This window comes from Typopeltis vanoorti, chromosome 21 (genome assembly GCF_054136105.1).
Source record: "Typopeltis vanoorti isolate ZY-2024b chromosome 21, IOZ_Tvanoo_1.0, whole genome shotgun sequence".
NCBI lineage: Eukaryota > Metazoa > Arthropoda > Arachnida > Uropygi > Thelyphonidae > Typopeltis > Typopeltis vanoorti.
Window position 1 is genome coordinate 41,811,320 of NC_143569.1, and position 14,158 is coordinate 41,825,477.

The 14,158-nt window shown below is 37.4% G+C and overlaps 1 non-coding gene across 1 annotated transcript; it reads left to right on the forward strand.

Annotated features, from left to right (window-relative positions):
• The first annotated feature begins 5,441 nt into the window (after positions 1-5,441).
• TRNAK-UUU (transfer RNA lysine (anticodon UUU)) lies at positions 5,442-5,514 on the forward strand. Its single transcript has one exon. It is a non-coding gene; the product is annotated as a tRNA-Lys (tRNA).
• Positions 5,515-14,158: the final 8,644 nt, after the last annotated feature.

The following is a 14,158-nucleotide window of genomic DNA, read 5'->3' on the forward strand; positions in this document are numbered from 1 at the left end:
CAAACCATTAACTACGAATTGGCTGTTTTCGTTTCTTTAGAATGTGGGAAGGAACTCTTATACATTCTGGAGAATTCTCTTTGCCACAAAATTGCTCTTATCCGTTATTAACAAATATTTGTACTCAAATTAGACACGAGAAACTTCAAATTTCACTAAATAGGACAAAAAAGATTTGGTGAATAGGTTATCGTTATGCAACAAAGATCGAGGCTAGTGTATTATGCCTATTAAGCGTATATATACTCCTTCTGAGTTAACTTTTTTTTTTTTTTTTATGGGAGGGCGGAATGGAGATCTATGGATGGCAGTAGACACAGAGGAAGACCAAGGAAGAGATGACAAGATTAAATTGTTAGAATTGCTAAAATGCAGTGTATCAAATGGAGAAAATTAAGGGAAAACTTCGTCTAGCAGTGGACCGATCCAGGTTGAAGAAGAAGGGGGATAAAAACCGAGTTCCTGGGAGAAAACAACTCCTTGTGCGAGCAACTAATTCACTCACCTCTAAATAAATAAATAAAACAGTAGTGTTGAATTCCTAAATAATACATGGAGATTTAAAAAAATTAAAAAAAATTAAAAAATCTTAAGAATTAAAAAGGACTCCCTTCAAGGGAATTAACAATTCCTTTAGAAAACCAGTTCTTTCCACGAAGAACCAATTCTTTTCCCAATGAAAACGTCCAAAGGAAAATCCTTCCAGGATTGATATCATCTGTTCATTGAAAATAAACAAGGAAGTTTTTTTTTTTTTTTTTTTTTTTTTTTTTTTTACCTTAACACCATTCATAAGCAGGTGAATTTAGATCGAAACAGTAATCTAAAAAGAAAATTAGTTAAAAATAAAATAGCTACCTAATAGATTGTAATCCATTCTGTCTGGTGTGTAATCGACACCAAACGAACTCAGTACTGGAAAATCTAATATACGTCACCCCACCTAATCAGGAACGTCACCTACACTCTCTAACAATCAGTAAGAAACGTCTGGTGCTAATCAACGTATATCAACAAGATAAGGCCTTGGATAAAGTGCCAAATGAACATTCTCATTCACTTTTAGCCGAAAAGGTACAAGTGTCTCCGCCAATGTTCAGTTCAAAATATGCATATGGGAAAAAAAAAAACCAAGAATAAAATGGAAGTATGATTTGGTTTGTTGTGGTTTGGGATTACTGTAGAAGCGATGAGACCAGTTGATTGTTTCTTAATTCCTGTGGCTGGTTTGTCTGTTATGACGAACAAAAATCTTGTGTTCCTAAAGCCTCCATAGAATTTTCCCTTGGAAGATGTCGAGTGGGAAACAATATAGATGTATATGTGATAATGTCACACACATGTGATTATCAGTATTTATCATTTGCAAAAAGAAAAGAGAGAGAGAGAGAGAGAGAGAGAGAGAGAGAGAGAGAGAGAGAGAGAGAGAGAGAGAGAGAAAGTAGAAATGAGGAGATGGTTTTATTTTTATTATTCCGGGAAATTTGGGTTGTTTATCTGCAAAACAGACAAATTTACCAGAAGAACATACGCAATTTACATTACAATGATCATTGGTTTAGGTTTCAATAGTCTTAGTTGCATCAGCCATCAATTCTAAATAATCCAAGCCCCTGATACTGTTTATGGAAGTCCGTGAGCCTATGGATACCACAGAATAGATTAAACACGTGGATGGAAATCAAACTTCCTGAAACTAAATAGTGTCCCCACATTATCCTATCCCAAGGAATAAAAAGACAGATGCTGTCTTTCTCTGAAAAGTATGCATGGTGGACAATTTAACAAGATAACGATTTGGAAATGGTTCTTTTCGTAATTGATTAGAAAATAAGCCACGAAATGATGTCTTATAGCACATCTGTCTCTACTATTAGACATAGTATCTGAATTACAATGTCACGCATTTGTAGTTAAAATGACTGTTAGTTACCCCCCCCCCCCCTCCCTTGTAACTGACACACATACACCTTTAACAGGCATTACGGTAGTTACCTTGTGGGCCAAGCGGGGTTTTTTTTTGTCTCTCTTTCATGAATAGCTTTGCCGACACAAGTTTGGAAGATACTTCACAGAAGAACTGTGCGATAAGGGAACATTGTCGGCAAAGTTGACGGGGGTTTTAATACTTTGGGGTGTTAGACATTGTGAAATGCTTGCTCTTCATCGGTCGGGTCACAGTCAACAACAGAAGAGTGTTTCAAAACGCACTTCTAGTTCATGAGGGCAAATCGGATTTCTGTTCTTTGGCTAGCTATTAAGGATCGCTCTTGTGATTTGTGATGGAAGACAGCGTTCGTGTGCACCCAGCCCTTGATAATCCTTGATTATGAGCTCTTCAGAGGTACTTAACACGTGGCAGATCTTAACCCTACAAACAGCTCGCTCACCGTACCCCGCACTTCAACGTCCGTGGCGTCTGTCGGAGTTCGGCTTTTGTCTCAGAGAAAGGACTCGTTGAGTCTACATGAGTTTCTGGGCCTTACGAAGAGAGGGAGGAGGGGGGGGGGGAGCAGTTTACCCTTCGTAGTTGACAATGAGGGGTGCTCTCGAAGTGCACGAGAATTGCATGGTTCTTGGTTTGTCGGCATGGTGGGAGCGGTAATACCCCTGTACGCTTACAGAGAGACCTTTTTGTTAGCCTCTCCACGACCTTTTACAACTCGCTGACCCCCCTATAGCCGACTTTTGTTGTAAATCTATTGTTAGTAAGGATTTAGGATTTAAAAAAGGACTCGTTCAATGGGTAGTCTCATTCTGGACAAAACAATAGGGGTCACGGAGAGGCTAACTTTGTCACCTCTTCATAATTCGGCTCTCTCTCTCTCTCTCTCTTGCCGTACAAGAATAAGAAAGGCAAAGGGTATTTGCTTTTATGTTTGGGATTGTTATAAGCTCTGAAAAGTTTACCCTAAAATCTACTAGGAATCCTCCAAAAAACGGTTAGCTTGACAACCGCACTAACATCCGGGTTTTTTTTTATTTTTTTTTCTAGTTATCTGGACATTTTTGCAACACACAAAAAATCACTAGATGTCACTTTCGTGCTCTTCTTACACCTTTATATATGGAGTCACATAGCGTCATTGCAAACAATGTCTAATTTACATTCAGGATCACGTGACTACGAATGTTACCTTAGATCACAGACCATTACAAACAAAATATTTATTTTTTTATTGATAACTTTTCGTACACGATTTCTGATATTTTCGATATTTCTTGCCAGATAAACCCCCCCCCCCCCATTAAAGACCAATCCTTCTTTTTTTAAATTGCATTTTTCTTCTTCTCATTCTCATTAAAAAAAAAAAAAAAAAAACGTTTCTCAATATTATGATTCACTTCAGGATGGTCAATATACTTTTCTTTATTGACGAGTCGATATAAGGACGAAATGGTTAAAAAATTTCGAACACTGGAAAAAAAAAAGTGGGAAGTCCTTCTCATTGGACAAGAAAAGAAGGAGTTTGAAGGGTGGGTGTCAACAATCACACACCTTTAGTGACGAATTACCTAAAATGAAGACATTCGACGACAAGATGAATCTCCGCAGTCACTTCACTCCAGTAATCTCGAAAGAAATAACAACAAACGAAAAAAAATAGACAGTAACAAATATTTTCATCTCTTCTGTTTCTCCGTGTGACTTCGATCATCTGACTCACTCCAAGAACAATAAAAGCCAGGCACGTGACACTAGCCGATTCGACCGACGGCTGTGTCAGAAAACGGACGGGGGAAGATGGAGTGGAGCATTTCATCTTCGCAGATATCATCATTCATTGTCCGTGATGACACTTTTGAGGAGGGGGGGTGAAAAGGGGGGGAGGTAACGGCGAATTGTGACGGGCCATGAGCCGTCCAGTCTGCCAGCTCATCACACACCATCTCGGCAGGGGCCCCCGTACATCGAGAGGCATGTAGAAGTGAAGAAGAAGAGAAACGGGAAGGATGACGAGGGGGTTAGCGGAAAGCGCACACATGGGGGGGGGGGGAAGGAGGGAAATGAGAGGATACGGAGAGCGTTATAGCGAGTATAAAACAACTGCTTGTGTTCGGCAAACGCCAGTAGACGGCGTCTTCTCCGCCACTCCACGCTAAGCCTAATTGTAGCTAGAGGTAAACGACCCGCCCCCTACCGGGAGACGCTAAATAACTTACAGGGGATTCGTAAACAAGGGAACAACTTATGGGTTGTACATATGGATGAAGGCGAGATTCCCCGTTATTTAGGGCGCGTGTCTTTCTTCCCTCCGTCCCCCCCCTTTTGTCGTTTTCTTCCCCTTTCCACTTGGTAACTATGGAAGACGGACGCTTCATAATTGACAGTGATCTGTAGCGCGTTGGCGATACCATTAAATTGGACGTGTCTCCATGGAAAGTAAGCCTTTATCTATTAGCGCCCTCAGGCGGTGAAGCTAAGAAACAGGACTAACTTATGGAAGTCGATTAAGAATGCCCAGCATTTGTGGGATAAATGAGAATTGGCGCACCGGGTATACGACGCTTATTTTCAAGTTAAAGGTAAATCCTGCTCCAAGTACGATTATTAGAGCTATATTCTAAGAAGGGTGAAGGAGCATAATATGTGTAGGATATTAAAATGGAAAGATAGCAACAATAAAACGAAAATGTGGTTGGTGAGAGGAAAGCTCACAACCAAGTTTTACATTTTTTTTTCTTTCTTAAAATAATCTTTATCCATTTTCTGTGATTAGATTACTTACCGCCAGGGTAATGCCGGTCTCTTTTAGGAGAGCGACTCCTTGTTTTATGATTCTCTAGAGATATTCATTTGAATAGATGTATCGGTGGATCTGTTTACACGAACAGATCATAATCTTCAATCAATTGTTTTTATCAATCCAAAGATTTTGGGCTGAAGTTGTTCTTTACCCTAAAAATCTCCGGATCTTTGCTTCAGTACGTTCAAGCGAGAAGGACTTAAGTCGCTGATCCATGGACATTCCCATTGGCAGAACAAAAACTTGATTTTAAACTTAATACGGAAAATAGTGCAGAAACGGTATTTGAAAATAGCAGACGAAAACAAATAGTTCACGCATTTGTAGGATTACAGTTTTCCGAAGTCTTGCACTTCTAAATGCAGTATAGTTATGCTGATGCATTACACAGTAATTTATACTGCATTAGTATTGGTGTGTGAACTGACAAAGAGGATAATCCTGAAATCCTACCTAGAGATAAAACCTAGAAGAAATTTTTCTCACGCCAGTTCACGTTTCCAAAAAGGAGGGTAGTGATCTACGGGATGAAAATTCATCCCTAACCTAAAGACAATTATAAGTATCCATGCCTGCAGTGGGATTTGAACACACAGGATAGTGGAGGAGAGTGGATGTTATCCACTGGACCAATCAGGCCGAACTAGAAGATTATACAGTGCTTTATCTAGCAAGATTTAATCCGATGAATGTGCCCGGATGGCTCAGTCGGTAGAGCATTAGGCTTTTAACCTAAGGGTCCAGGGTTCAAGTCCCTGTTCGGGCGAAGATTTTTTTTTTTTCCCTTATTAATCTTGCAGAAAACGAAAAATATTTCCAAACCAACTGCTTTACAATATCTTAAAGGATAAACACACAATGTAACAGATATTCTGTGTTTGTTTTCCTTAGAAATTTCTGTATCAAAACTATCCAGTGTGCGAATGGGACAAAGAATTAGATATAGAATTAGATATCTAATTCTTTCTGCTTATCTAATAGAATTAGATAAGCAGATACGCTGACCACCGGACCTGGTTGGCCGAGTGGTTAGCTTATCTGCTCTCTAGCCAAAAGGCTGTGGGTTCTAATCCCGCCGTGGGCATGGGTGTTTGCGATTGTCTGTGAAAATAATAGTGATGGTGGTCGACGGTAGATGATGGAGAGTAGGTGTCCTCCCTCGATGAGTCTTTGGATTCCCGGGAGGTGTTATATAATAATAATTCGAAAACTAAATCCTACTCTAGAATTAGCGTCACCCCAATAAACAGACTGCTCATTTCAATGAAACTCATTTTTCAAAAGACACACCCGAAAATGGAACTCACAGCTTGAAGAAGAAATACACTTTTCGTTCGGGCAAATATTTAGTAAGTTTTACTATTTATCAGTTTCTTTTTTTGGGGAGGGGAGGATTTTATTTATGCCTTACAAATGAAGTACAAAAATCCTGACTCTTTCGTGATGATTTCAAATAATTGCTTTTTAGCTATTTAATAGGCTTATTTGGATGAGTCGCGATTTTAAGAGAAAGCCTTTGGCAGTTTTAGCTGAGCTTGTATTATCTGAAGTTTCGCCTACAGAGATGCGACCCACTAAGTTGTTTTTTCACTTCACACACACACACACACACACACACACACACACACACACACACATATAGTTGACTAACATATACTATAACTTTGCCTGTATGTTAATCTCAAATACCCCAACTGACCTTTAAAAATTACAACACTTACATTCTTAAGATTTTTGTACCTATATCTATGAATCTATGTGTGTACGCCTCTTATCTCAAACTAATAGGTTCATTCGTAGAATATAATTGTCTCGGTGTTTTGATTTATTACTTCCGAACATCTTACATATAATCGAATTAGACTTTGAGTAGATCAAGACAGATTTTTAGCATTATTGGTCATTGCTTTTTCTCTTTGTATCATAACAGATGTTGCTGGGACCGTCTGGGTTTGAAAGCAGCTAGATACCTAACTATGACGTCTTATGTTAGGAGGAGGCTTTCTAGTTGTCATTGGTGGAGTAGTTTTTTTTTTTTTTTTCCCACAGTTTATCTCTTATAGTCACAAAGTATGACCGCAAAGTGATCATCAAATTTCATGTCACTTGTTTCAGTTGACAAAAGTCTTTATCATTAAAGACATCATATTTTTCTAATTTGTGCTATCATCTATAGGACACATGATTACAGATTTGCTTTTTTCACTCCGGAAACAGTTTTTTTTTCATCTCACAAAACAGGCCAACCGGTCAGAACAACACGTATAATATACAGACAATACACTGGCCTCATAGCCTTAACTACATCGGCCATAATCCCAAATAACAACATCACTTAACTCTGTAATTAAAGTGTCCTATTAATCAGAGGATACTGTTTAATAGTGGCACACACAACGAAGTAATCTATGCAGAAAAATAAGTGCTCAAAAATAATTGATAGTACATCGATATTTCAATTATTTTAGTGGATTTCTTTTTGTGTTGAAATTCTGTTAGAGATTGAAAACACGTATTATTAGATATTAATTTCTAAGGAAAATGGGGCTCCCATAGATTTCCCACTTTAGGAAACTACTATAGCAGCAGCACGTGATTCTTCAGCTACGAAAATCAGCTATGAGTACACATATTTTATATAACAAAGCTAAACATAAACTTTGCAAATAGAAAATATTGCTGTAAGGTACTTTAGAAGTATAATAGACAAATAAAAAACATGAACTAAGATGTTATTATTACATTAAAAGCATTATTACATGAAAAAAGCATTATTACATGAACTAAGATGTATATATTACACATTATACATCTCTTAGGAGATGTGTTTTACATTATGGGAAAATACTAAGGACAGTGAACAGATCTTAACCCACCTTTACTACGAGTTGCCCTGTCATGAAAGATTTGCTTACGCTTGGATCCGCCAAAACGTTCATAGTTTCTATCTATATTCGGTATGAAACTCTTGTAGTTTCTCTATTCGGCTTTGAAATAATGTTGGATTCAATATCCAATCCACTTAAGTTGAATAAGTAAACTAAGATAACTCAACCAGAAACAGGATTTTAAAAATATTTTTCAACATGTTTTAAAAAAAAGTGTTTTGTATGAACACCTACCTCCTCCGCTAGAAAACTATTCACTTTCCAGGGGGGGAGGGGGGGGGGATACCTTCCACTTTGGGAAAGTATGCATTGTGGAAATTCGGAAAAGTATCTATTGTCCAAGAAACGGAGTACGATAATAAACTAAAAAGAAAAAAAAAAGGCTCTCCTTCTCTGAGTTCAGTATGTGTGTGTGCGCGCACTCGCGTGCATAGTAAGTATGTTCTCCATGTGTCCTCTTCAAGGTTGAGACATTCCACACGCTGTAGTGTGTGTGTGTGTGTGTGTGTGTGTGTGTGTGTGTGAATACATCGGTGCTCTATTTCGCAAACTGTAAGAGAGATTCGCCTCCCAGTTAGACTTAATGGGAACAGCATTACATTACACAGTTCGTTGCTTTTGTGAATGTCCATAACACAACAAGAATTCCGTCAGTTTTACGCTTTACTGATTTTCTACAAAAAAACACGAAGTTCTTAAACTTACATCAGATCTCACCGTTTGTTATAAAATCAGCGTGAGTTCTCGAGAAGGACGTATGATTCTCAAGAGAAAAAGATTCATTTCTATATTCTTCATTCTATCGAACTCCCTTTTTCCACTTGTGTTTATTCATCATTAAGTGTGCTTACCTTGGAAGTTTTTTTTTTCAAAAAAAAAAAAAAAAATCAAAAATTGAAACCAGTCAAGCGGAAGTGATCTTATTGTACCACTTCCGCCCTTGACTATATGTTCCGACACCCTAAATATAGTTCAATTCTATGAAAACTTACGAACAACAGCAAAAAAAAAAAAAAAAAATCTTTCAACATCTGAAGAATTCCAGTAAGACACCAAACTTCAGGTGGACCATGAAAGTCCCGCCTTCCTTATTCCAAGATTCCTACGACCCCTTAGTGGGCAATAGGGCACCGGTGCCTACACGAGCCCCCTCTCTGATGATTGACGCTTTATAAGCGCTGAAGAATATGACTATGATAATTCCCATGCTTCGTTATTGTGGTTTGTGTCAATGGCTAAGGATAAAAAAAAAAAAAAAAAAAACCATAAAAAAAGCGCAGGATGTCGCTAAGGGGAGATTTTTCTAAGAACGAGTACTCTTCCTGTTCCATCTCCCCCCTCCCTCTGGGTCTTCGAAACAACCATCAATGGGGAAACTTCTGCCTGCTGCACGTGGGAGAACCTCTCTTCAACCTTCACACGTGCAAGGAATATGACATTCCTCCACCTCCTCCTCCTCTCTGTTGTCGTTGTCTCTTTGAGTCACATCTCCAGGTGTAGGTACCACGTGTTTTCCATTCATTGAAGCCATAGTGCAGACAGGAAGAATGAAGTCATATTGTTGAGGTCTCTCTCGGTATTGAAACCTGTTCAACTTACGTGCAAGTATACATAATTCATGACATGCTACTATTATTGTTAATATGACGTCATTTTTGTGACATCACGATGTCCATTTCATTGTTAGTAAATCGCGAACTCGTTTGATTTAGGATCGTGCACCAATTGCTGCATTTGAAATTGATATTATTTACTGAAATGAACCAGTTGTTATATGGCTGAAATATAACCACTTGTTCATTTCAATTAGTGGAGAAATTGCTGTAAATTCACATTTATTCACTTATTTTTATAAATATGATTTTTTTATTTAATCTATCGGAATGATCGGTTTTTTATTCTACAAAAACGAATGCTGCTTTCCACGCTATTATTATACATTTGCTAGTTCAGCATTGGTCATCTAAAGAAATTAAAAAAAAAAAAATTCTTAATAACATTAGAATTAATCCTCCGCTATCATTAATATTTGAAACAAAGAGAGAGAGAGAAAGTAGCAGTCGCTGTGATTACATGCAACTATCAGTTACATCCGGTTCACTCTTACACTCGGGCTGATGTCGCATTTATTTATCCCGCACAACGGTTGTCGGAGCGACGGGTGGTGTCAAGATGTGCGTAACGGACAGAAGGAGGTCCTAAGGAAATACATGAAGTAGAGATCACTGTTTATCGGGGAATGGGAGGAGCTACTCGACCAACCAACGGATCAGTCCCCTGTTTTGAAATCAAATATATGTTCTCCTTTCTTCTCTTTGCTCTGTCTCGCTGTTAATTGCTGGCAGCGTGGTTTGCTAGCCTCAAAGTTAATTATTTTCTGTTTTATTTAATTTCTACTATTTTTTTTTAATTTTTACCTTTTTTTTTTTTAATAGTTACTGAAAACGACATTTTGGCCTCCCCTAAATTGCGGTGCGTGGCGTGAATTTATTTATTTTTATTTATTTATTTATTTTTATCGTATATCAACAGTATTGATATACCCTTCCATGGCTGTCAATAGTAGTAATAAATTTTAATAACAGAAAATTATAAATAATATATTAAAATATAAATAATATAAGTATCAATTGACACAGATATAAATAAAGAATTATTAGAACAAAGGATTAATAATAAATTCGTGGTTTATTTTAATTATAAACTTAATAACAACCACAAATCAAATGAATGCTTTATTGTAGGGGAGGGAAAGTACAGTTCGTTCCCGTAGTAGTACAAGAACTTTAACAAAAACTTTTCAACTGAAGGTGAGCCAAATGGTCTCGTATGGATGTGGCATCGGATTTTCCTGAAATTTGAGTTTTCCTGAAAATGTGCATTTACGATGGGTTTTTTCCATCGTAAACGCACATCAGACATGATATCTACTATCTGGTTAGCCTCTAGTCATCTAACGTTCCTATAATTAGTCTTCCTGGTTACGGTCAAGTATTATTCACGATATCATATAAGTTTATGATATCTGTTTATTTGTGTATTTTGTTTTTATTTGAAATGTGACGTCACATCCGCCGCATTCAGTTTAGTGAGTGGGCAAAGATCATGATTTGTTTTAACAGAATATCACACTCAAGTTATCGCAAAAACAAATAAACAGACATTCATCATCATCATCATCATGCGTATCAAGGATTTAGACCTAGCATGGCCTGTTCCAGTCTTAGAGGTCATCGTTGAATCGTTTAAGAGGACGTCCTGGTTTTCTTTTTCCTAATGGCTTGTACTTTAAGACTTGTTTTGGTAATCTTTCTGTTTTCATAAAAGAAAAATATGTGGTTAAGAATAATAGAAAATATTGGCCATAATAGAAGCAATGATTTGTCAAATTTCTAATAGCACAAAATTTCTTCTAAAAAGCTCTAGTCATGGCTGAGTAACGGCAATAGCCGAGCCTCAGTTAAAACTTCATTGGCTACAGCATTGCCATCCGTTACCCTGGAAGTCCTAAAAAGGACTATCGCTCGGTCTCCCGCAGAATTTCTTATAGTCCTTATAAGGACTGGCTTAAAGGGGCGAAGCAAGAATGCTTTTCATCTTCCCCGTTATCTGTAAAGGACAGTGTAGGGATAAGGTGTTATTGAGCTATTAAAGCTCTGATCATGGCAGGAGGGTAACAACAATAGCCGAGCCTCAGTTAGAACTTCATTGGGTACAGCATTGCCATCCATTACCCTCCAACGGTATTAATCTTAATCACTGCATCTCACAGTCGATTTGATGGTAATATATATATTGTTTATTTATTTTCATAAAAGGTTAAAGGTTACCATCCTTTTTACAAAGATTTGAATATAGTTTTCTTAAATGGATTTCTTTTTAACTTCCGTTATAATTTTATTATTATTATGCCAGCATTAATATTTTTTCTATGTAAATTGAAGTTTTTTAGGGTTTTTTTATCAAGTTAATTATAGTTTTCAGTTTAGTCTTAAAACACATTCCGATCTTTATAAAAACAGTTACTGCAGTCTCGACAACCACCCTTCTAATATGGCCATAAACTTCGGCATAGTTTAGAAGTCATATTGAGAACGACAGTATCTAAGGCGGCAACAAGGTGGACATAATCCCGTCAAAGTCAGGAAGCAAAAAAAGAAAGAAAAATGTTGTGAAATAGCCATAGTTGTGAGTATCGAATAAAAAGCGGGTTTTGACTGCACCGAAATGAGACATGACAGCAGAATAGAATTATGAATGTCCGGGCCACCCCAGTACGACCCTTTTACACCGGGATAACTTAGCAGGGGGTGAAAGCCCATTAAAATTTCCACCCAGACCACCCAATGATAAAGTTTAACGGTACCTTCTCAGACACAAGCAACCACTCTACAAAAGGTCACTTCGTAGATGATATTGAAGATAAAATTCCGACGCTGACCAAGTTCACGGCATTTTTATGCTTGTTTAGGTTTTCGTATACCTGTATGTTAAAACAAACAAATAAACACAGTTCTTTGTGAAGGAATACTCTCGAGAGATGGGTGGTAATACGGTACCTGCAGTTTTGACATTGTTGGGTGTCATCAGTAACGGAATGCAATTCCTGAATTTCTTGTAAAAAATCTTCTCAATTGTAAATGGGACGTATCCTTGTCTGGTGTGATATTTAATCTTTTTATAACTAATATATTATTGTCTCAAGGCTTCAAGTACATAAGGTTGCAAGATATCGAGGGCAGCTTTTTTTTTTTTTTTTAATTTGGTGTGGTTTATACTTAGAATGTGTAAGAATTTCGTAAAGAACAAACGAAACGATTGAATAGTGCTAGTCAAAATCTCCCAGTAGGAAAGTACAATAGTCATAACAACCCTGTATAAAACAGCACAGTCCAAATTGTTCAGTTCGGACTAAAATTGATTTCGGTAGCTAAACTCCAGTAAGGATCCCGGTGTCACCCTTCATATCCATTCCAACTTTAGCGATCAAACATGGAATTTAAAGCTATTCGGGCCTTCAATATGTAGGAATTTGTAAGCGAATATGTAAAATGGGGAATATGCCTTGCTTTTAAAGGTATAATTCTAATTAAACTATATCCACCTTGACCTCACATTCATATAAATACTTGTTAATTTCAATAACATGATTTCGTCTAACTGTGCTTTGTATTCATTCAACAATATAACTTCAATGTTCGTTTCAACAATGCACGTTTTAATAATATCACCTCAAGTTGATTTCAGTGTATAACACATACCAGCATTAACAATATAAAAGTGTGGGATTCAACCGATATTTAAATAGACAGAGAAGAATGCAAGACATAAATTTAATAACAGATCTGAGTTAAACATGTGCCAAAATGTAAGACTGAACTCATGATACATTTTGGGTCAGTTTTTATACATAAATAAAAAATTTAAGCCTCACTCAAAGGATCCTTAATGACCGAATGCCTTCACATGTACATCGTTATACAATAATATTTAAACATATGAAAAAAATACTTAAAAAAAACTCCACCATCATCGGACCCTAGAAACACATCAAATGAAAATCAATAGATGAAAGAAAAACTCATCTTGGTCTACCTACCGATCTTCAAACAGCCTGTTCGAAAGCCTCCCGTGCATTTTCTGGCCAAGACCCCAACGGCGTCTAAATCCCCTCTGATGAGCAAGTCATACGTCACCCCTAGCCCGCCGCGGGAGCGTAGATGCCACGCGGATTTCGACGGCACTCTCCCGGCAACCCAAGGGAACTAAGATCCGGCAAGAGGCCTAATGGTAACTCCATCTAACCTTGCACAGTAATACTACTCGCTGTCGGGAGTTCGCCAAGTTCGTTCTCCTTGATGATCACATTTAAGACGAGCAAGAGAAGGTATATAAAAGCCCTCAGACGACAGACACTGTGACTGATACTCCGGGAATCTAAAGAGAAACGACGGTACCAGTCGGTATAGTTGAAAACCAAGTGTGCATTCCTTGTCCCGTTTCAGTGTGAAAAACAGTTTACAATTTCATCGGTGTGTACGGTAGGAGATTCAAAGTACCGCCCTGTCCTCTCTCTTAGAAACCTCCAAGATACCACGACTTTCAGGTTTGGTATTCTAATTTGATATTGTTTGAAAATCGTATCGTGTGTGGATTCCTAAGAAACTGCATTATTATGATTGTATAAATAAGTAAAACGCACTTGCAGTACTCTTTGTTCCATTCTTAGAAAAAGAATAATTTCAACAATGTTTTAAACCTGTCGATTTCAACAACGTTTTTTAAACTTGCTGATTTCAACAATGGTTTACACCTGCCGATTTCAACAATGTTTTAAACTTGTCGATTTCAGCAATGGTTTAAACTTGTCTGTTTCAATAATGTTTTACATCTGTTGATCTCAACAATCTTTTAAACCTATCGATTTCAACAATGTTTTAAAGTTCATTACAAACGTCTGTTGCCTTTCGGTACTGTTATATTTCGGCAATGCGCTTGAATTAGAATCGATTTTCAAATGCT